This window comes from Pristis pectinata, chromosome 27, assembly GCF_009764475.1.
Source record: "Pristis pectinata isolate sPriPec2 chromosome 27, sPriPec2.1.pri, whole genome shotgun sequence".
In the NCBI taxonomy this organism is placed as follows: domain Eukaryota; kingdom Metazoa; phylum Chordata; class Chondrichthyes; order Rhinopristiformes; family Pristidae; genus Pristis; species Pristis pectinata.
Window position 1 is genome coordinate 13,173,879 of NC_067431.1, and position 21,802 is coordinate 13,195,680.

Genomic DNA, 21,802 nt, shown 5'->3' on the forward strand with positions numbered 1-21,802 from the left:
CAGGGAATATAAATCTCCCAAATGTTAATAGAGTGATTCTATTCTCACTGAAATTCATGCAGAGCGAATGCTGCATATTACTATTTTGTTATTTACACCTCCTTGAGGTAATAACCACATCAATAAATATCGCCAATGAAGGTAACAAGCCCCCATTTGTATTTAACAGAGGACACAGAGCAGATAGTACAAATGTTTTATGATCACTCTTAATAAATAAAGACATTTCTGTGGGAATAAGTTGTTTATTTCTGAACAACGGGCTACAAAACAAAATCAAATCACCTGTAAGGACATGGTTTGAGAGATGACATTCAAACTTTTCAGGACTGACTGAATGGTTTCTTTCTTTAGATTCTACATTTGTGACATTGTTTCTCAGACAAATGGTCAGTAGCCCTGTGATGTTGCCACAGTCCAAGGGTTCACACAGCAGACAGATGGTGATGATGCAGAAATAAACTCCAACAATTCTGCCAATGTCACACAATTAATTCAAATAACCCAGCATTTAGCAACAGAAAGGCCCCCACAATGAAGCTATTTAAGGGGAATATCAATTACTGCATGTTTGATGTTGACCGATTTGAAAACCTGGTTGCAAAGAAGTGGTGTTTAATCTTTGCAGGATTTGCCATGGGCTAAGAAGTGTACACAGAGGTGATTTGTTGATGTGTATGTTTTTTGACATGGTTGACTGTATGAATATAGTTGAAATGTTGGTTCAGGTGGAGGACCCATCTGATGTTGATCATCTCAGCATCAACTTGCCTAGAACAAAATAAGAGACAATATCAAATCAACAATATCTAATGTTGTACCTTTATTTAAGAAGGGTAACATTGATAAACCAGGGAACTACAGGCCAGCGAGCCTTACATCAGTGATGGGAAAGTTATTGGAAAGGGTTCTGAGAGAGAGAATGTATTTGCATTTGGAAAGGCAAGGACTGATTAGGGATAGTCAGTGTGGCTTTGTGTATGGGAAATCATGTGCCGTGAACTTGAATGACAGTTTTGAAGAGGTGATCAAGAGGATTGACGGGGGCATGATGGTAGACATTATCTACATGGACTTTAACAAGGCCTTTGACACGTTCCCACATGGTAGGCTGATCCAGAAGGTTAGAACACATAGGATCCAGGGTGAGCTAGCCAACTGGATGCAAAATTAGCTCAGTAGTAGCAGGCAGTGGGTGGTAGTGGAGGGTTGTTTTTTAGATTGGAGGGCGGTGACCAGTGCTGTGTCATATATATTAGTGACTTGGATGAGAATGTAGATAGCATGGTTAGTAAGTTTGCTGATGACATTGAAATTGGTGGTATTGTGGACAGTGAAGAAGGTTGCCTAAGATGACAACAGAATATTGATCAACTAGGAAAGTGGGCAAAGGAATGGCAGAAGGAATTTAACTCAGACAAGTGTGAAGTGATGCATTTTGGTAAGTTAAACCAGGGCAGGACATACAAAGTGAGTGTTGTTGAACTGAGAGAGACCCAAGTACATCATGGTAACACAGGTAGACAAGGTGGTGACGAAGTGATATGGCATGCATTTGGCAACAAGAGCTGGGAGATCATGTTAAGTTGTACAAAACATTGGTTAGGCTGGACTTGGAATATTGTGTGGATTTCTGATCACTACGCTACAGGAAAGACGTGATTAAGCTAGAGAGGGTGCAGAAAAGAAACACAAGGATGTTGGCTGATTGGTGGGCTTGAGTTACAAGGAGAAATTGGATAGGGCGGGTCTGTTTTACCTGGAGCAGGGAGGCTGAGAGGTGACATGATCGATGCAGATAAAATTATGAGAGGCACAGACAGGGTAGATAGCCAGTGTCTGTTTCCTATGATTGGGGTGTCTAGAACCAGAGGGAATCAGTTTAAGGTGAGAGGGAGGAAGTTTAAATGTGATATGAGGAGTAAAGAATAGTTGGCATCTGAAATGATCTGCCAGAGGAGGTGGTGGAGGCAGGAACAGTAGTACATTTAAAAGCATCTGGGTAGTGATTTGAATGAGGAAAGGATAGAGGGATATGGCGTTAATGCAAGCAAGTGGGATTAGTTTAGATAGGCATGATGGTTGGCATAAAGGCAGTGGGCCAAAGGGCCTGTTTCCATGCTGTACAACTCTATAGTTCTGACTACATTATTGGCTACTTCCTGCGATATCAAATCGAACCAGCAGACTAAATTTATATCCCAACGGGAATCTGCATCACATTGTATTCCCATCACCTTTCTTCTGCAGGCTTGCTTGAAGCTGTTTTGTCTGCAACAGACTCATATGCAACTTTTCCCCTCTAAGGAGGAGGCACCTGCCATATCTTCTTCCCCTCATTTGAGTACAAGCAACTTATGCTCAATGACTCACTGTGGATCCTACCTCCAAGCAACTTTCTCCACTATATCAAATATCAGTGAGCTTCAAACTGAGGGAAAGGAAGCCAACTCCTTCAGCCTCTTTCTGCTACCAAAAGGAGGTCTTGGCCATCAAAGAAAGGACAGACACAAGAAGGGGGCTGTGATGAAGGGAGCAAGTGAAAGACCCCTGCTAACAAAATCTGCAATTTGTAAATCCAAAGGGGTTGTGGGATGATGTGGATGTGACAGGGGGGATTAGGTGAATCTATCATCAACACTGAGTATCTCTGTAACTCTACACACAGAGGTTCATGTGCATCAGTGAGAAGAGTTGTGACATATCCCATAAGTGACAACACATCCCATAATGATCAGGGTTCTCTCCTCAGGGGAAGTGGGACTTGTGGGGTTGGGGAGGAAGAGATAAATATCTGCATTTGCTGTTCAACCACTGTGTTGCCACTTTGCCCTGAAAGTGAAAGGAATTTTTCCCGGCGACCATTCTGCAGAGAGAATAGATGTTGTGCCTCTCTTGGATAAATAGTTGGCAGTGTGTGCAGTCTGAGCGATGTAGCGTGAGGCTTGCAGTGTGGCAATTGTGTGATTGGGCATTAGAAGGTTAGACCACAGCCCTGGTTACGAGATATTATTGTGAGTTCTGGGTGAGCTGAATAGTACAGTTGTCGGGAGCTGGGATTGGATGATATCCTCACTGACCTTGACCAAGCATGTGATGCCATTAAATCTATCGAGAACTGCTTCCATGTCCTTGGATCATGATTCCTCACATTCACTTCAGTTACTAACCCATCTCACCATTGCTTTGCAATGCACATGTACCCCTGTGTGTAGAGTTCTGCTCCTCCTCTCAGGAGTCTCCACAGTTTTTGGAAAACCTGTCTGCTTCTCTTGCCAGTGTTTGGTCACAGCTTCCAACAAGACATAACATCTTTAAAGTGACTTCCACCTGTTGTCACAGCCACAAGCACTTCCCCTTTAAGAGGTGCTGGTTGCCTTTAATCTTCTCGAACTAATGCCTCAAGAGTGTGGCAGAACAGAGGGACCTAGGAGTACGAGTACATGATTCCCTGAAAGTGGCATCACAGATAAACAGGGTGGTGAAGGCAGCTTTTGGCACGCTGGCCTTCATCAGTCAGGGCACTGAGTATAGAAGTTAGGACGTTATGTTGTATTTGTACAAGATGTTGGTGAGGCCGCATTTGGAATATTGTGTTCTGTTTTGATCACCCAGCTAGAGGAAAGATGCCATTAAACTGGAAAGAGTGCAGAAGAGATTTATGAGGACATTGCCAGGACTCGAGGGACTGAGTTATAGACAGAGGTTGAGCAGGCAGGGACTTTATTCATTGGAGCATAGGAGAATGAAGGGGGATCTTACAGATGTGTACAAAATGGTGGGGGGTATAGATGAGGTGAATGTACACAGATTTTTTTTTCCCCAGCATTGAGGACTCAAGAACTAGAGGGCATAGGTTTAAAGCGAGAGGGGAAAGATATAATAGGAAGCTGAGGGGCAAATTTTTCACCTAGAACGTGGTCGGTATATGGAACGAGCTGCGAGAGGAAGTAGTTGAGGCAGAAACATTAACAATATTTAAAAGACACTTGGATAGGAAAGGTTTAGAGGGGTATGGGCCAAACATGGGCAAATGGGACTAGCTAAGGTGTGTGTCTTGGTTGGCGTGCACCAGTTGGGTCAAAGGGCCTCTTTCCGTGCTGTACTCTGTGATATTGGAACCCATAGCTTTACACCAAGGTAACTAACAGAGTGGCTGGTGCTGCCTGCTTGCTGAAATCCTGTTAAACAATTCACATCACAAAGTCTGCATGCTCTGCATTGAGTTAGACTGGCACAGGTTAATCTGCATCACAATCCAATACCTGTTTTCCTGCACTATCCCATCTGACCTCCATGATCCTTAAGCTGTTCTATCCTGAACCAAACATTTAAGAATTCAGCCATTTCTGACACAAAATGAAATACTTCCAAGGCACTGCCTTTGAGAACATAGATGGAACCCAAATAACTTGAGGCAGGTCCAGAAAACATTAAAATGAAGCCGCACTGACAATGCATGGTGTTATCTCCAGGACTGTGATCCTAATAAAAAGCAAACCTCTTGCTTTGGGACCTACAGCTCTGAATCTGTTGTCAGGCACAGGAGCTGGCATCAATAAATCCTGTCAGCAGGTTATCAGTATTAAGTTAGACCATATAGCATACTGTTCAAGTGAAATCACATCACGTTAGCATCGTGGATTGGAGTGAACCCATGTTATGTCAATGATTCAGCCTGCTCCCTCCAAATGAGATTAGATCTGCTGAACCAGTCAGGTATAGTGGAAGTTGGTCACTTCCCTGGGAAAGAAACTCATTCCTCCTGTGTGAAACTAAAAACTATGAATATAATAATGTGGTGTGACCCTCTCTCACTTGAATGGTGAACAGAGCTAATTCCCCACAGTTCTCAGATATAACCTCTGTTAATACCCTGACCCCAGTGACCTGGGAACTCGACCCAAATTTAGGCAAGAATTCAGTGGCAGGAAAGGTCACTGTCCATCAACTGATTGGCAAGAAGGTCTTACAATACTAGGGGTCTTGCCTCAACAGGATGCGCAATGTAATCAACAAGACAAGAAATATAGTATGCAGAAGAAACTTCTTTACTCAGACAGTGCTGGGAGTGAGGAGCATTTCAAAGCAACTAGATAAGTTAATACCCATTATATCTAGATGGATAGGAAAGGAATAGAAGTTACGGTGATTGTGCTAGATGGAAAAGGAGCTGGGATAAAGAGGCCACTTTGAGTTTGGCAATCGTTAACTAGTTTGATCTGTGCTGGGTCTTCAACAAGTTAGAATTTATCCTGATTACTTGGATGAAGGGACTTAGTGTGCTGTTGTCAAATATGCTGATGATATAAAAGTAGATGGGTTATCTAGTTGTGAGGAGGACACAAAGAGCCTGCAGATGGATGTAGATAGGTTAAGCGAGTGGGTAAGAGGCTGGCAGATGACTAGAATGTGGGAAAATGTCATCTTATCCACTTTGGAAGGCAGAATGAGAAAACAAATTATTATTTAAACAGACAGAGATGGTAAAATGGGATATGTCTTCCCAAGTACTTGAAGCACAAGCATTCAGGTACAGCATGTAATTGGGAAGGCTAGTGGATTGCTGGCAAGTAATACAAGGCCTATGGAGTTCTGATGCAACCTTACAGGGTATTGGTATTGGTTTATTATTGTCACTTATACCGAGGTACAGTGAAGAACTTGTCTTGCATAGCGATTATACAGGTCAATTCATTACACAGTGCAGTTACATTGAGTTAGTACAGAGTTCATTGCGGTAGTACAGGTAAAAACAATAACAGTACAGAGTAAAGTGTCACAGCTATAGAGAAAGTGCAGTGCAGGTAGACAATAAGGTGCAAGGTCACAAGGTAGATCGTGAGGTCAGAGTCCATCTCATCGTATAAGGGAACCATTCAATAGTCTTATCACAGTGGGATAGAAGCTGTCCTTAAGCCTGATGACATGTGCCCTCAGGCTCCTACCTGATGGAAGAGGAGAGAAGAGAATGACCTGGGTGGGTGGGGTCTTTGATTATGCTGGCTGCTTCACCAAGGCAGCGAGAGGTAAAGACAGAAGGGGAGGCTAGTTTCCGTGACGCGCTGGGCTGTGTCCACAACTCTCTGCAGTTTCTCGTGGTCCTGGGCAGAGTAGTTGCCGTACCAAGCCATGACAGTGAGACTGCACCTGAAGTACTGTGTAGGGGCTTGGTGTCTATAGTTAAGGAGGGATGTGCTTCAGTTGGAGGCAATAAAGAGATTCCTGGGATGAAGATGATTTATGAAGAAAGGCTGAGCAGGTTGGCTCTATACTCAGTGGAATGAGAGCTGATGTTATTGAAACGTAAAATTTTGAGGGGGATTGACAGGATAGATGCCGAGAGGACATTTACCTTCGTGAGTTATCTAGAACTAAGGGCAAAGTTTCGGAATGGACACACAGAGATGAGGAGGAATTTCTTTTCTCAGAGGGCTAAAAGCCTTTGGAACTCTTTCCCCCAGAAAGCTGTGGAGGCAGAGTCATTAAATATGTTCCAGGCAAAGACTGACGGGCATTTAAAGTACAAGAGAGTTAAGGGAAATGTGGAGAGAGCGGGAAAGTGGAGCTGAGGCCAAGGTTGGTTCAGACATGATCTCATTGGATGGCAGAGAAGTCTCAAGGGGTCAACTGGCCAATTTCTGTTTCTGCTTCTTAGGACCTCATTAGAGACTGTAGAAGGATGCTTGAAAGGAGCTTAAAGGCCAAAGACCAGCTTCTGTGTGATATATGATCTATGATTCTATGCAACGTAGAGGAAGTTGACACATAATGGAGTGGTTGATGAGAATAGCATAGATGCATTAGCAGAGAAGTTAGATAAGTTCTTGAGGAAGAAAGGAATTCAAGTGTTTGTTGGTAGAATTAGATACAGTGGATTGGGAAAGCTTGTGTGGAATACATCTGAGCTGAAGAAAATCACTGCCATACTGTATAATCTTGAAATTGTATTTGAAGCTCTGTGATCCCTTTGGGTTTATTCAGTGCAGATTTGTTGCTCATTGATTTGAATCTCCTACTGCATATAAAGTTGTTAAATATTTAATTATCACCTGATTGTTGCACCTAAGTGCTGCTTCATTAACTATTGATTGTGAGAAATTATCTCAAACTTGGGGTTAGGTAAAGCCCATCGTAAAGCTACGATCCTGACAAACACTCCTCACTAACTCTTCATGGAACATTTCAATTTTTTATGTTGTTTTCATTAAATGTTTCCAACAAGATCTTAATGTCACACATCACAATGTTTTATCGTAGAAAATGCCATTAAATTAGGTTAAAACTGCACATCACTATACATATAAGACTTTATTTTTAGATGAATTGAATTTAAAGGAAGTCGATTGCCAATTTTCACAAGCAATTAAAATAATTATTTCATAATTTTCAATGTTGCATTAACTTTAAACTTTCCAGGTACTCAGCAAAATCAATGTTCAAATTTTGATTAAATTTTGCATTTCAAAATGTTGCATTATTTTGTATTGCTCTATAGTGCATGTGGCATAACAAGCAAAAATGGAGATAATTGAAAATAAAATATTAAAAACATAAAAATCACTCAATACTGTATTATATCTGACAGAACAGCACAACAAAATCAAGCTAGAACATATTTTCATCATGCACAAACATCTCAGCCAAGGTTAGTGCAATCAAAAATTACATTTGAGGTTTGAATTTAGTTGCTTCAAAGGATCAGTCCAACAACTAGGTATGTGTATCTGGGAAAAAGAAGTGTTCCTGGCAACAATTTACGTTAATCTAGAGCATTTAATGGATATAAATGGTATACTTCACAGTTGTGTACTAACAAGAATAAATATTGTTAAGGAAGTACATTTGAAAAGAACAACAGAAATATCAGTCAAAGTGGAACACTGATTATGTTCTGCTCAAGGTACCAAACCGCAGGAAAGATATATTGATAAAGAGATGGAGGATAGTCCTGCCAGAACAATATTGGGGATACAATGGTTAAATAACTCCGACGGTTTGCATTGACCTGCGTTTACATGGCTAAGGGCAAATTAAATGACAATCTTAAAATGATAAAAGAATTTGAATAGAATAAATACGGAGAAGTAATTTTGTTTCAGAGAATTTAAAATATGATGGTGCAAGATAGGAGAAAATAAAGGTTTTATGGAAGTCAAGGGCATCCTGGATAGAGGAGAGAGATATTACTTTAGCAGATTAAAAACTACAGTACCAAAGTGGCAGCTTAGTTGTGCAGGTTGGTCAATTAATTGTCATTGAGAATTGCTCCTCTTGTGTAGGTAAGTGGTTGAATCTGGGGGCAGTTGATGGGAACATGAGTATAAAATTGAATTGGTGTACAGTCAATGTAAAAAGGTGCTTGCTGGTCGGTGCAGACTTGATGGGCCAAAGGGCCTGTTTCCATGGTTGTATGACTCTATGATGCTATGACTGAGCTTGAAATTATAATTGAAAAGTGAGCTGGGGAGCTGGATAACCAGAGCACAAACAGGAGGGAGAAGAATTCAAAAAGGGTAGTTGGCTATGAGTGATAATGTACATTGAGAAAGGATCAGAGACTTCCTTGTCTGTGATTAAGATCATTGGAATTAACAGGCAACATATCCTGAAGATGTGACCATGAATATGTATAGGGGATTATATACGGTTAAGTGTGTTTGTAATATGCTTTTTGATTGTTTTAAATATTTTTTTCATTTTCTTAATCATTTAAATGATATTTCATCTGTTTTTAAATGTCTGATTATCAGAGACATTTAGACACATTTGAAACAACTTTCAGAACATGAGCTTTCAAAAGGCTGTCAGGACAGATCCAGTGTCTGAGCCTCTGTGCCAGCTGAGTCTGATTGCAGTTTGCTGACTGCTCCACTTTGGCTGTGGTATCAAGGTCTCCAGCTCACTCCACAAGGCAGTGAAACTACGGGGACCGTGCTGGGGGTGAAACAAGGCAAGGACTGGGATGAGCACCATCTTGCTTAACATCTTTCCAAGGATATTGGCTGTGTGTGTCATCTTATCATTTTGCCCTTATGAAATTATACAATATGCAAACAATAAGTGGTACTACTTAAAGTATTGCAGGCACAGTCCTTTGCTTGTTTACTGTGCTAAGACTTTTGTTTAATCTATTGTGAATGACAGCTTACATTTCTGTTGAAAGACAATGCACAAAAATTTGCATTGTACTGTACGACTTTTGTTCTTGTAACATTCCTTGAGTGACAGGAGTGAAGTGATATTTCAACATGCATTTGTGGACCAATTGCAGCAATGCAAATATGCATTGCAAATTCAGATCTATTGGATTATTTTTGTAACTTGCAGACTTTAATTATTGTCAGGTTAAGCTTCCCAGTCTTGAATAATAGTTCATAATTAAAGCTTATTAAATAATAAACTTTTTGACATGACAGAGAATTTATAGAAAGGGTATGACATATTCATCAAGCAGCTTGTAGCTGCATTGTTTCTCCTTCTGACATCTGTCACACCATGCAATTCTTTGCCACATGCAGATCTGCAATGGCATTATTATAGATCAGGAGAAGCTTTTCTATTTTTTCCCCAATAGTAATGCAAACCTTTCCTCGCTCTTGAAAAGAAGTTGTGTAATTCATTCCTTAAATAGCTAGATTATATTCACCGTAAGATGTTCACATCCTTATTTCATTGCATAAATTCATGACAACTAGTCTGCAATCCAAATATTGTTGAGGGGAAATGTGTTTTGTTTTCAACAAAATGCTTTGCTTCCCCCGAGATGGTTGGTCAAGAGCAGCATATTTCCTATTCTGCCAATATTTGCTCCAATTACATCAAGGCACAGCAACTGTTACATGATGTTACAAAGTTATTAGCTCAGGGCAACTTTAATAAAAAAAAAAGTCACTGTAATTTATTTTACTGAAACTATGTTTCCTGAAATCACAAAGAAAACTGAACAAATGAATTTCAGAGAATATATTCTGCATAAACTCTATTTGGCGATTGCAGCTGGTCTATAACTACCCTACCTCAACTGCAGTTTGTGAAGCCATTTCATTACTAAAAGTCTATTTTGTCAGTTTTCTGCTTTGAAGAGCAGTTTTTTCCCCAAAATGTCTTGGCCAACATTTAATCCACAATCGATATCACACACTTCATCCTAGTGTTGTTTTGCTAACTGTCCAATACATTTCCTATTTTAAAACAGTGATCACATTTCAGTAAAATACTTTGTGGTTGTAAAACATGGTCCAAACTTTTGATGTTATGGAAGATATTGTTTGAAATTAATTAAAAATAAAAAAAACTGCAGATACTGGAAAACTGAAATGAAAACAGATAGTTCTGGTAATACCAAGCAGTTTGAGCAGTATCTGTGGAAAGAGAAACTGAGTTAATGCTTCCAGCATTTTTTGCTTTCAGTGCATTTTGAGTTACTTTCTATTGCTCTCCCTTATTCCCCCTTTCTCTCAATCTATTGTACATATTTAGGTGAATAACAAAGCTCAATCTGTTAAACTGACATTAAAAAAAAATTATATATCTACGTGTGAACAAGATTAATATTCACCAAGTCTTTACACCAAGGATACCATCTGTTATGTTGTGTGGTATGAACAATTCCTCTTGTTTTGTTGTGTTAGATGGGATAAATTCAGTACAGATGTGGCTCCTTAAACTGGGTATCCTTGAGGCACTGCAGACCATCAGCTACAGTGGAAATGGACACCATCACAACCTGTAACATCATGGCCTGGCACGTCCCTCACTCAACCATTAACACTTAAGCCAGGGGATCAAAACTGAGTCAATGAGGAGCACAGAGGGGCACGCCAAAAGCAACACCAGGCACAGCTAAAAACAAGATGCCACCTTGATGAAGCTGCAACACAGGACTACATGATGGCTAAACTGTGAAAACAGCATGCAATGGACAGAGCTAAGTGGTCTCATGACCAGCAGATCAGATCCAAACATGGATCAAGGTGCTGAATTCCAGAGAAGAGGTGAGAGGGACTGTCCTTGACATCAACACTACATTTGACTGAAAGTGTCATTAACAAGTTGAAGTAAAAATAAAGTCAGTGTGCATCAAGGTAATAAACACTTGTAGGAGTGATACGTTGTACAAAGGAAGACCATTGTGATTCTTGGAGGTTAATAATCCCAACCCTGGGAGACCATTGCAGGAGTTCCTCATGGCAGTGTGGCTGGGCTCTACCACCTTCAGCTGCTTCACCAGTGACCTTCTTCCCTCATGAGGTCAGAAGAGAGGATTTTCACTGATCACGGCACCATTCTCAATTCCATTTGCAATTCTTCAGTAAACGAAGCAGCCCCTGCATGCAGCAAGACCTAGACAACATTCAGGCACAGACTGATGAGTGTGAAGGTAATAACTGCATTGCAAAAGAGCCGTGGAATGAGCATCTCCAACAAGAATGAGTCTAATCATTGACCCATATATTCAATGAGTTACCATTGCCATATCCACTCCTCAATACTCTGGGGCTCACCACTGACCAGCAGCTCAACTGGACCTGTCACATGAAAATTGTGGCTACAAGAGCAGGTCAGAGGCATTGTAATCTGCAGCAAGTGACTCACTTCCTGACACCCCAAAGCATGTCTATCATCTGCAAGGCACAAATTAGAAGTGTGATGGGATGCTTGCCATTTGCTTGAATAAGTCAAGCTTTACCTTAAAAATTTACTTCCTCTGTTGGTAGTGCATAGTGACTGTAGTGTGCACCATAGTTGTCTACGGAGGCTATTCCCAAACCTGAAATCTCTACCTCTAAGTGACATGTGACTCTTAGCTGGAAATATATCACCATTCCTTCATCATCATCATTGAGTTTAAATCCTCGGACTCCCTATCTAACAGCACTGTGAACAGATGATCACTAGAAGGACTACACAGGTTCAAGATGGTTCAACACTACCTTCTCGAGAGCAATTAGGGATGGGCAATAAATGCTAACCTTACTTGTCCTCAAAAAAAAAGAAAGAAAAGAATGTTCTCAGGACTCTCAGACACCATAAAATAAGATCATTATCTTATAAATCACTTAGGGTTTTTGAATAGAAAGGTTTCACATTTATCTGTGTACTCGTTGATCCAAACTTCTGGAGTAAACAGCTGTGTTATCAAATGTTACTCTGCCCTAGGTTCTATGCATCTGGTAGTCAACTCCCACAGCTTTGTTCTGGCTAATCACACAACAGAATACTTAAAGAATCAACTCCGGTTCAGTGAGCAACACCTTCACTTCTGCATCAGAAGGTTGAGAGTTCAAGTCCCACTGCAGAAACTGGAGCATCTCAATCCAAGCTGACGCTTTAATGCAGTGTGAAAATATTAGTTACCAGGTGAGATGTTAAATTGCAGCCCTATCTGCTCTCTCTGGGGAATGTAATGGATATCAGCCTCCTATTTTGAAACTTGGAGCCCATCCTTGGCGGCTTCACCAATATTTATCCTTTAACCAACACTCCTTAAATAGAGCATAAAATTAACTGCTGGGGGATCTCAACAGGACAGACAGCATCTGTGGAGGGAAATGGACAGTCGGCATTTTGGTCTTGATTTCCTCCAGCAGTTTGTTACTTGCTCCAGATTTCAGCATCTGCAGTCTCTTGTGACTCCTTAAACAGATTCTTTGGTCATTACCTCATTACTATAGGTAGGATCTTTCAATGTATAAATTAGCTGCTACATTTCCTTCATTATAATTGTGACCCCATTTTAAAAAGCACTTCTTTAGTTGTAAAGCATTTTAGGACATCTGAGGTCATGAAAAGTGCTATATCAATGCAAATCTTAAAAAAAGATAATGCAAGGACCATAGGTGAGTATAAAAGTTTTCCCAGTTAGCCTCATTCTCAAATGAAAGAAAATTAATACCAAAAAAATTTAAAAATGACAATTTCAAAATAAAAATAACTTGCAAAATATAAATTAACAGCTGAGCATTTGCATTAATACTGCTGCTCTTCCACAATGGATGGAGGTTTTAAATACCAATGAGTTAGTTTATTAAACAGAAGTAACATGAAGGAAAATTTAGAAAGAAAGTCATAGCAAGATTATACAAGTTTGTCTCTGACAGTTGAGCGTCTCTTTCACTTTTGTTTTATTAATCTGCAAAATAACTGTTTCTATTTTATTACAAAGATTGAACAAGCCCAGAACACTGGTTGCTTTTGCTCAAATACTGTTTATGTTTCAATTTTCTGCAAAATATATTCCCAATCCTCCTAGCATTCTATTTCAATTAGATTTGTGCTGATAACCCATACTCACAATGAAATGGGCTGAGGCACACCAAGCTCATGTCAAATGGGATGCAGCCAGCCAGAACATGCCCATCATGGCTCTCTTTCATATGAGGGGAGGTATCTTGGTGAAGGACCATTGTGTAAACCAGTGCACCATCCAGAGTTCTATTATGCTCGTCTTTGTTATTGTAGTGCTAATGCACAATATTTGTATTGGTATTGGAATTGGTTTATTATTGTCACATGTACCAAGATACAGTGAAAAATATTTGATTCTGTGCCATTCCATACATATGTGCATTGAGGCAGTAAAAAAGGAAAACAGAATGTAGAATATAGTGTTACAGAGTAAGTGCTAGAAGCTGTCGAGCATCCTAGTGGTACATGCTCTCAAGCTTTTGTATCTTCTGCCTAACGGGACAGGGGATAAGAGAGAATGACCAGGGTGGGAGAGGTCCTTAATTATGTTGGGTGCTTTCCCGATGCAGTGGAAAGTGTGGCTGGTGTCAACGGAGGGGAGGCTGGTTTTCATGATGGAATGGACGACATTCACAATTCTCTGCAATTTCTTGTGGTCTTTGGCAGAGCAGTTGTCAGACCAAGCTGTGATGCATCTGATAGGATGCTTTCTATGGTGCATCTGTAAAAATTGATAAGGATCATTGGGGTCATGCTGAATTTCCTTAGGAAGTAGGATTTGTGTGACGGACTGGCATATTGGCATATTGGAGAGTTTGTGACACTGATATAGGCAAGAATGTATCAGACATCAGTTTCCATTTCCTATAATTTGTCCAGTGACTAAAGTTCTTATCTCAGTGCTCTCAGTGGTTGTGAGAGGTGGCAGAGGAGTTTCAGACTAGAAGCCAAAAACTTCAATGCAAGAGACCCCGAGCCAGATCCTGGACCAAGCAGCAGTTCATTTCCAAGGTCATGAGAACCTACTGCACCCTATGACCAGTCTTTCTATTGGAGGAAGCATAAAAACACAAAAAGGAATACAGATTACATAGAAGAATAAATATTCAACAAAAACATTTAAGTGGGGTATAAAAGACTGAAATAATATAATCCTGAAGGACTATTAGAAAGTAAACAGACATTACAAAAACAGTATTTTGAAAGACAAGGTGCTGTCTGAACTCCAAATTAAGCAATGCAAAAATGGGTAAACTTGATTTATCTTCTCTTATTCCAAGGTATTTGAAATTCTCAGCAAAAATTCAAAGGCCAAATCCTTTAAAGAAGATAAATGTAAAACTCCACAGATTCTAAAGAATATACTTTTAGGCTTGTGCACTCTGTTAATAATATTGCAAGGAAAAGCATCCTGTGAACATATGGTGGGATTAGATTCAAGAGGATATAATTACAGCTGGTACCACCAGTACTCTGCAATAAAAAAATCTAGAAAAATATTTAACCTGGGAGTCAGTGGTATTCAGAAGTTTTACATCTTTATAGGATACCCAGTAAATAGGAGAAGAAGGAACTGGTAGAAGTATAGCAAATATACCTTGAGGCAAAACATGCCAATTGTTGCCAATTAATTTTTGTTTTAAAAAGGGTATTATTTTTTTTGGATGTCCGCCGTGGAATTTTAACTGAGTGAATGAGGTGGTCCTCAGTAATTTACTCAGAACTGGAGGGTGATTTATGTCCTTCAAAGTAAAGTGGTCTCATCAGTGGTTTCTAGAGTCAATCTAATTAAGCTAATGGATCACTGCTTCAGCTACACAGAAATCAGGTTTGATTATTGCTGAAACAAGCTTCAAATCTCCACCTTAGCACCCATCAGAAGAAATAAGAAAGAAGAGACAGGGTGTCAGATTAAGGGAAAGAGAGGGCAGTGACAACCACGGGTGTGTAGTGAAGTTTCTGCATCATTTCCCTATGAAACTACAAAGTGTTTACCAGCCTCATATTTCTCTCCCTCCTGGAATTAATGTGAATGCTGCTCCTCATTGACCTATTTCAAGCTTGCTCTCTTTCTCCAGATCTGCTAGAAGAAGCAAAACCAGTTCCCAAAGAATTCAGCTCTGCCGACAGTCCAGAGCGAACACCATTGTTCAGTCTTCTCTCAAAATTAACAGTGGTGGAGCAGCATCTACCTGGGACCATTAAAGAATGAGTGACAGGTCGCAAGTGTACAGGAATTTAAGAAGGAGCGTGTTGCTGATTAGGATATCTTGCAGCTTGGTTGTGAATATAAGTCATATCGTCTATGAGAGAGATGCCGGAGGTAGAGGGATTGAGTGGAAGACACATTTACCTGCTGTTGATATATAAACCTTCCACGTCATGAGTCCGATTGATAGACTGCTTATTCCTCACATTCTCACTGGTTCCCATAAACACCTGGCCTCAAAATGTTGGAGTTAAATTACAAATATTACATAAGCTTTGCTGATCCCATCATACCACAAGGTTCAAATTCCTTAACAGACAAGTGAAGGGAATTTCTGATAGTAGTGGGCTGGCAGAAATGGGTAGCCATGATGATGCTCCCACTCTCATGTTGTGAGTCTTCTTGCCAATCATACTCAAGATCTCCATATGTGGCCAAAAAACGCTGTTGGGTCAAGTTTCTTACATATGAGTACAAGAACTCTACAGCATGTCTAGCTCACAAAGTTTTTAAAATTAATTCTCATTAGGTGGGTGTCTAGTTGCATTGCAAAGTGTTTATTAAATGCTTTGATAAACCATTTCATAGAAGTAGAGTCATTCCTTGGGGAATCTTGTCCTTCCATGACATTGCATTTTCTGTTATGTCTGTTGTCCATCTGGAAGTTGGTAGTTCTGAAGCAAATTTAACATAGTTTCCATAGTGCACTGTGATTTAGCTTTTGTTTATTTTTACCTACAGTAGCTTGGAATGATCCCAAGACATGGAGGTTATAGCTATAGTGACTGACAGAGGACACACTTGATAGTTATGGGCTGTTTGCATGTGCCATCACAATAACTCATTTCTTTGAAAGCAAATCATCATCAGGCACTACTCCTGCCAGTAGGAGGTTCACAGCCAAGGTCCTGGTCAATACATCTTCATCAGCATGTCATTGTTCCATTGCCTCTCCCTACAACAAGAAAAAGTAGGTGGAAGTGCATGTTGTGATGTGGACATTGTGATTCTACAATGGGATATAGATAGAGTGATTGAGCAAAAACCTGACAAATGGAGTTTATTGTGGGGAAGTGTAAGGTCATGCACTGCAGTCAGAGGAATCAAATGGTGGATTATTATCTAATTGGAAAAAGAAAGCAAACGTGTGAAGTTCAGATGGGTCCAGGTGTTCTAGAACATGAATCACAAAAGGTTAACAGTTAGGTCCAACAAGTAGTTAAAAAGGCAAACAGCATATTGGCCTTTATTGCAAAGGGGTTGTGTTTAAGAATAGGGAAGTTTCAGATACAGTTGTACAGGGTGTTAGTGAGGCTGCACCTGGAACACTACACACTGTTTTAGTCCCCTTACTTAAAAATGGATGTTGTGGCTTTGGTGGTCATCCAAAGGAGATTCTCCAGGCAAATTCTGGAGATGAGAGGACTACCCTATGAAGAAAGGCTGGACAGTTTGGGTTTGTATTCCTTGAAGTTTAGAAGAAAGATGGTGACCTTATTCACACATATATTTCCAAAGTGGGATTAATAGGGCAAATGTTAAGATTTTTTCACTAGTGGGAGTGTCTTCAACCAGGGGACAAATTTATAAAATAAAGTGCCGGTCATTTAAAACTGAGGTGCGGAGAAATTTCTTCCCCCAGAGGGCAGTGAATCTCTTTAAGGTGGAAATAGATAAATATTTGAAAGATCAAGGAATTAAGGGTTTTGGGGAACTGGCACAGAAGTGGAGATGAGCCCAGTGTAGATCAGTCAGGATAATTTTGAATGGCAAGGCAGGTTTGAGGGGTCTGCTCCTATTTTCTTGTGTTCTTGTGAAGGGAGATTGCCAATGGAAATGTCATTAGTACCTTCTCAAAGGTGATGGGACTGGGAATGCTGTCCTCTCAGGAGAAAATTTATTTGGCAACATCATGAAAAAAAGATGGAATAAAAGATAGTAATCTTCAATTCTCTTTAAATCATTTTCTACATTTGCAGTCTGGGATATCCACAAAATAGGACACCATTTGCAGTTGAATAGGAAGATGGAAAATGGAGAGTATATCACTATCATCTAAGTAATGCTTTGTTTGTAGGTCCCTGGCCATTTTTGACTAGCCATTGGAAGTGACTGCAGGGAAGTGGAACGCATATGACTACAGATCTTTGGCCGATTTCCCAATGCCAGGAACCTGGTTTGTGCCACCATCAGCTGCAGAATGAAGGGAAATCTACACTTGCCTCTATAGACAGCACAACCTCAGCTTATGAATGAAGCATGACAAAACAATCCTAAGATGGTGATGAGCTGTATGTATTTACCTACACATGTTATTTCCCAGTTTGAAGTTTCTCTGATTGCTGACTCCTTTATTTATTTTGTTGCTGTTTATATATCACACTAGAAACAGACTGCTTTTTTGGCTGGAAAATGCGCTTTGATTTTATCTCTGCTGATTCACATTTTAAGATCCAATTTAATTTTGCAAATTATATAACTAAATAGTAAACCAATAATTATCAATAATTAGAGGTGGCTAGGTTGCTAACAACATTACAGCTCTTTATAAATGCCAAACATGTGTGCAATTAAGGCCCATTTGAGAAGAGGGCTTAAATGCCAAGTGACAGATTTACCATTTTTTTTGGTTTAGGCTATGATTTTGTTAACAGTGACAATGCTCGAATTATAGGAACCATTTCTGATTTATTCATTGTCCACAGATTATAACTTCCACACAACATAGTAAAGGGGGGGGGGGGGGGGGGGGGAAAGACCATCCCATCTATTATTTCTCATCATCATGGAGTTCCAGAGACAGAGAGTCATGCAGCACAGAAACAGACCCTTCACCCCACCAAGTCCATGCTGACCTTCAAACACCCACTTTTTAATGCTAATCCCAGCCAGACCCATTTTGTTCTCTCCTCATTCCCATCAACTCCCTCAGGTTGTCCCACTCACTTAAATATTAGCGGCAATTTACAGTGGCCAACTAACCTACCAACCAGCACGTTTTTGGGTATTGGGAGAAAACTGGAGCACCCAGAGGAAACTCACAGGGAGAACATACAAACTCTACCCAGACAGCACTGGAGGACTGAACTCGGGTCACTTGCGCTATGATGCAGCGGCTCTCCAGCTGTGCCGCTGTGCCGTCCTAAAATATTTATATCCACTGAATTGACTCAACCTCAAATCACCAGAATTTCCAGCAAACTACCAATGCTGTCTTATGGGGGATGTGATGCAAGACAAAATACCTGCAGCCAATGTTAAGAAATCCTCACCTCTTGAGACAATGCAGCAGACCTTTTTGGAATGCTACCCATAATGTATTAGCAGAAACAATGAACACACTGCCCATCTCACATATATTAAATATCTTAGAAATATAGAACAGGCATGAATAAGACCAGTCCCAGCCACCAAATTCACAGATCTTACTCATATATCTTTCAATTACTTTTCACTGCAAATATAAAGTTGTTGTCAAATATCAATACATATCATTTCTAATATTCCTTTGTATAAGTTGCATAATGTACCTTTTTTTCTCAAAGGAAACTTCTGCTTTAAAAGAAATCAGATTAAAAAGCGTTTAATATTGCAGGTAGCAGGTGTGCTGTATCAAATTTGGTCTGGGTAGACTGTTCCATGTTTCTCACTTTCAACATAAAGAAGTTATAACTTGAACATATATATTCACCTTTCCTACTCCAGGTATAAATCCTCACCCAGTACCTTGTGGTGATTTCAGCTGGTGATCCACTTTATATGTTCCCGTAATGATTTAAACATCTCAGTAAAATCACTTTTAAGCTGCTTTTCTTCCATAGTACACATCATCTCTCCTCATAGTTCAGGTACCAATTCCCATATATATGTCTTTTTTTTACTCACTCCCCTTGTGTTCCTCTCCCATTACCACCAGTCTATCTAGGTTCTCTCTCCCTTTGTTTATCTTTTCCATCCCCCTTCCGCCCCCCCCCCCCACCCTGTTACCGAGACTCAACACGCTCCTCCTCCTGATTCCATCTGCCCATCAACCCTCCCTCTTCTGGCTCCACCAATCACCTATCAGCCTCTGTCTCAACCCTCCCTCTCACTTCTATATACTGGCTACCTTCCCTCTACACTCTCAGTCCTGATGCAGGGTCTCGACCTGAAACGTTGACCGCCCTCTGCTTCCACAGATGTTGCTGACCCACTGGGTTCTTCTGGCAGTTTACTTTTTGCTTCAGTTTCTAGTATCTGCAGTCACTTGTGTCTCCACTAATCAGATATTTTCTGGAAATGTGCCCTGATAAGAATCTAACTCAGGGCAAAAGGAACACTGTGTCATCTATAGACTTAACAAGGACCCCACAGAAAATGTTTCAGTAGAACCAGACCCCCGAAGAACCAGAACCTCATTGGCACTATAGCGAGAATCCAACAGTATAACAGAGCCATTGTCCAGTAAAGCTGCATTCCCATAGTCCTACAAACCAACTGCTGGAACCCTTTGTGGAAAGACACCTCAACAGATGCTACATCAAAAGAAACATAATCTAACAGTATCATATCTTAATAGAACTGTAAACCAATAGAACCATATCCCTTTAATATAATATCAAAATAGACTTATACCCAAGTAGAACTATACTGTATGGGAACATTGTCACACAACAACAATGCTGTACTCAATATTGAATTATGTCTTTAAGCAGAGTAAAATAAAATTATCCTGCAGAAATTGGTCCAAGTTGGTACAGGAATGCAGACATTTTACTTTAGTTTGATATCTATGGGCTAGGGTAGGAGAAATAAGCCAAACAGTGCTGTTCATCTCTCAAGGTGCCTTGTGATCATGGAGTCATACAGTGCAGAAGAGGCCCTTCAGCCCACTGAGTCCACACTGCCCCTCAAGCACCCATCTACAAAAATACTACATTAATCCTACTTTATTCTCCCCTCAATCGCATTGACTTCTCCCAGGTTCTACCATTCAACTATGTACTTAGGTCAATGAATCTACCAGCACATTGTTGGGATATGGGAGGAAACCAGAACATTCAGGGAAACCCCATGCAGTCACAGGGAGAACATGAAAACGCCACACAATAACACCTGAGGTCAGTATTGAACTTGGGTCACTGGAACTGTGTGGCAACAGCTACCAATCACACCACTGTGTTGCCCTGTGATTGAAGAACAAGCTACAATTCAGATATGGCATACCTGGTCTCTCTGTCCTGATCAGCAGTAGCCTGGACAGGGCAGGTTTTCATCAAACCTTTAGTATAAGTATTCAGGAGTGAAAGGAGAATAAAATGCCTTGAGGAAAAGACTTCCACACTGAGACAGAGAGCTTCAGTCTGGCTTCGTTGTTCACCGACTACACAACTCAGTCTTCTCTCTGACCCATCATTAAATTCTTAGCCCATAATCTCATGCAATAAAGAATTTAGACTTCAGATTTTGGTTCACTGATGTCTTCAGGGAAAGAAATCTGCCATCCTTACCCAGTCTGGCCAATGCAATGGAATCTTTACTGCCTCCTCAGCACAGAGACAATTCACAATGGAAAATAACTGTCACTGTTACCAGTGAGGTTGACATCCTGCAAACAATTTGAAAAAAAATCCTCTGTGGGAGACTGCATTAATTATTTTGGTTTTGCTGACCCACAGCGGCATTGCCAGAAAGCTAGTGGTGGGATATGTATGCTGGTGAAAGGGCGAGGAGATTGCATTGGAACATCAAGAGCTCAAGGCCACAGTGAGCGACTAGCCACATCTACACCTGGGTAAATCAGGATACAAGGTGCCAGTGAGTGCCCACTGTTACTGCCCCAATTACAAGCTTCTGTGTCAGACTATCCAGACTTACATGACTGTTTTATTTTTCTGCAACAGACAGCAGGAATAAAGTCTGACTCATTATAAAAGTTCAGGTGGGTCATTTCCTGCTAAGCTGTTGAAATTACACAATTAAATGCATAGCTCTATTGAAGAGCTAAATTTACCAGCAGGACTAATTTGAAGAGCAGAAGCCTGATAAATCATGTATTCACGCTGGAACAGTAATTACAGGTAGGTGTTCATTGTTCATTACCCTAACAGGATTAAATCCAAGCATTGTGGTATGTGTATAGAAAGGTTAAGTGAGTAGGTAAAGATCTAGCAAATAAAGTACAATATGGGAAAATGTGAAATTGGCTGAAAGAGCATATTAGGTAAATGGTGAGAGATTGCAGAGTTCTGAGATGTCGGGGGATCTGGGTGTCCTGGTTCATGATTCACAAAAGGGAAGTATGCAGGTACAGTAAATAAAAGGAAAGCTAACAAAACGTTAGTGTTTATTGCAAAGGGAATTGAATACAGAAGTGGGGAGATTATACTTCAGTTACATAAGGCTTTGGTGACATCTGGAGTA

The 21,802-nt window shown here is 40.3% G+C and overlaps 1 long non-coding RNA gene across 1 annotated transcript in view; it reads right to left on the minus strand.

Moving 5' to 3' along the window:
• Positions 1-249: 249 nt before the first annotated feature.
• LOC127583759 (uncharacterized) overlaps positions 250-21,802 on the minus strand; it is a 199,831-nt gene continuing 178,278 nt past the window's right edge. Inside the window, exon 3 of the long non-coding RNA XR_007958295.1 lies at positions 250-771. This is a non-coding gene — a long non-coding RNA (uncharacterized LOC127583759). The remainder of the gene's footprint in view (positions 772-21,802) is intronic.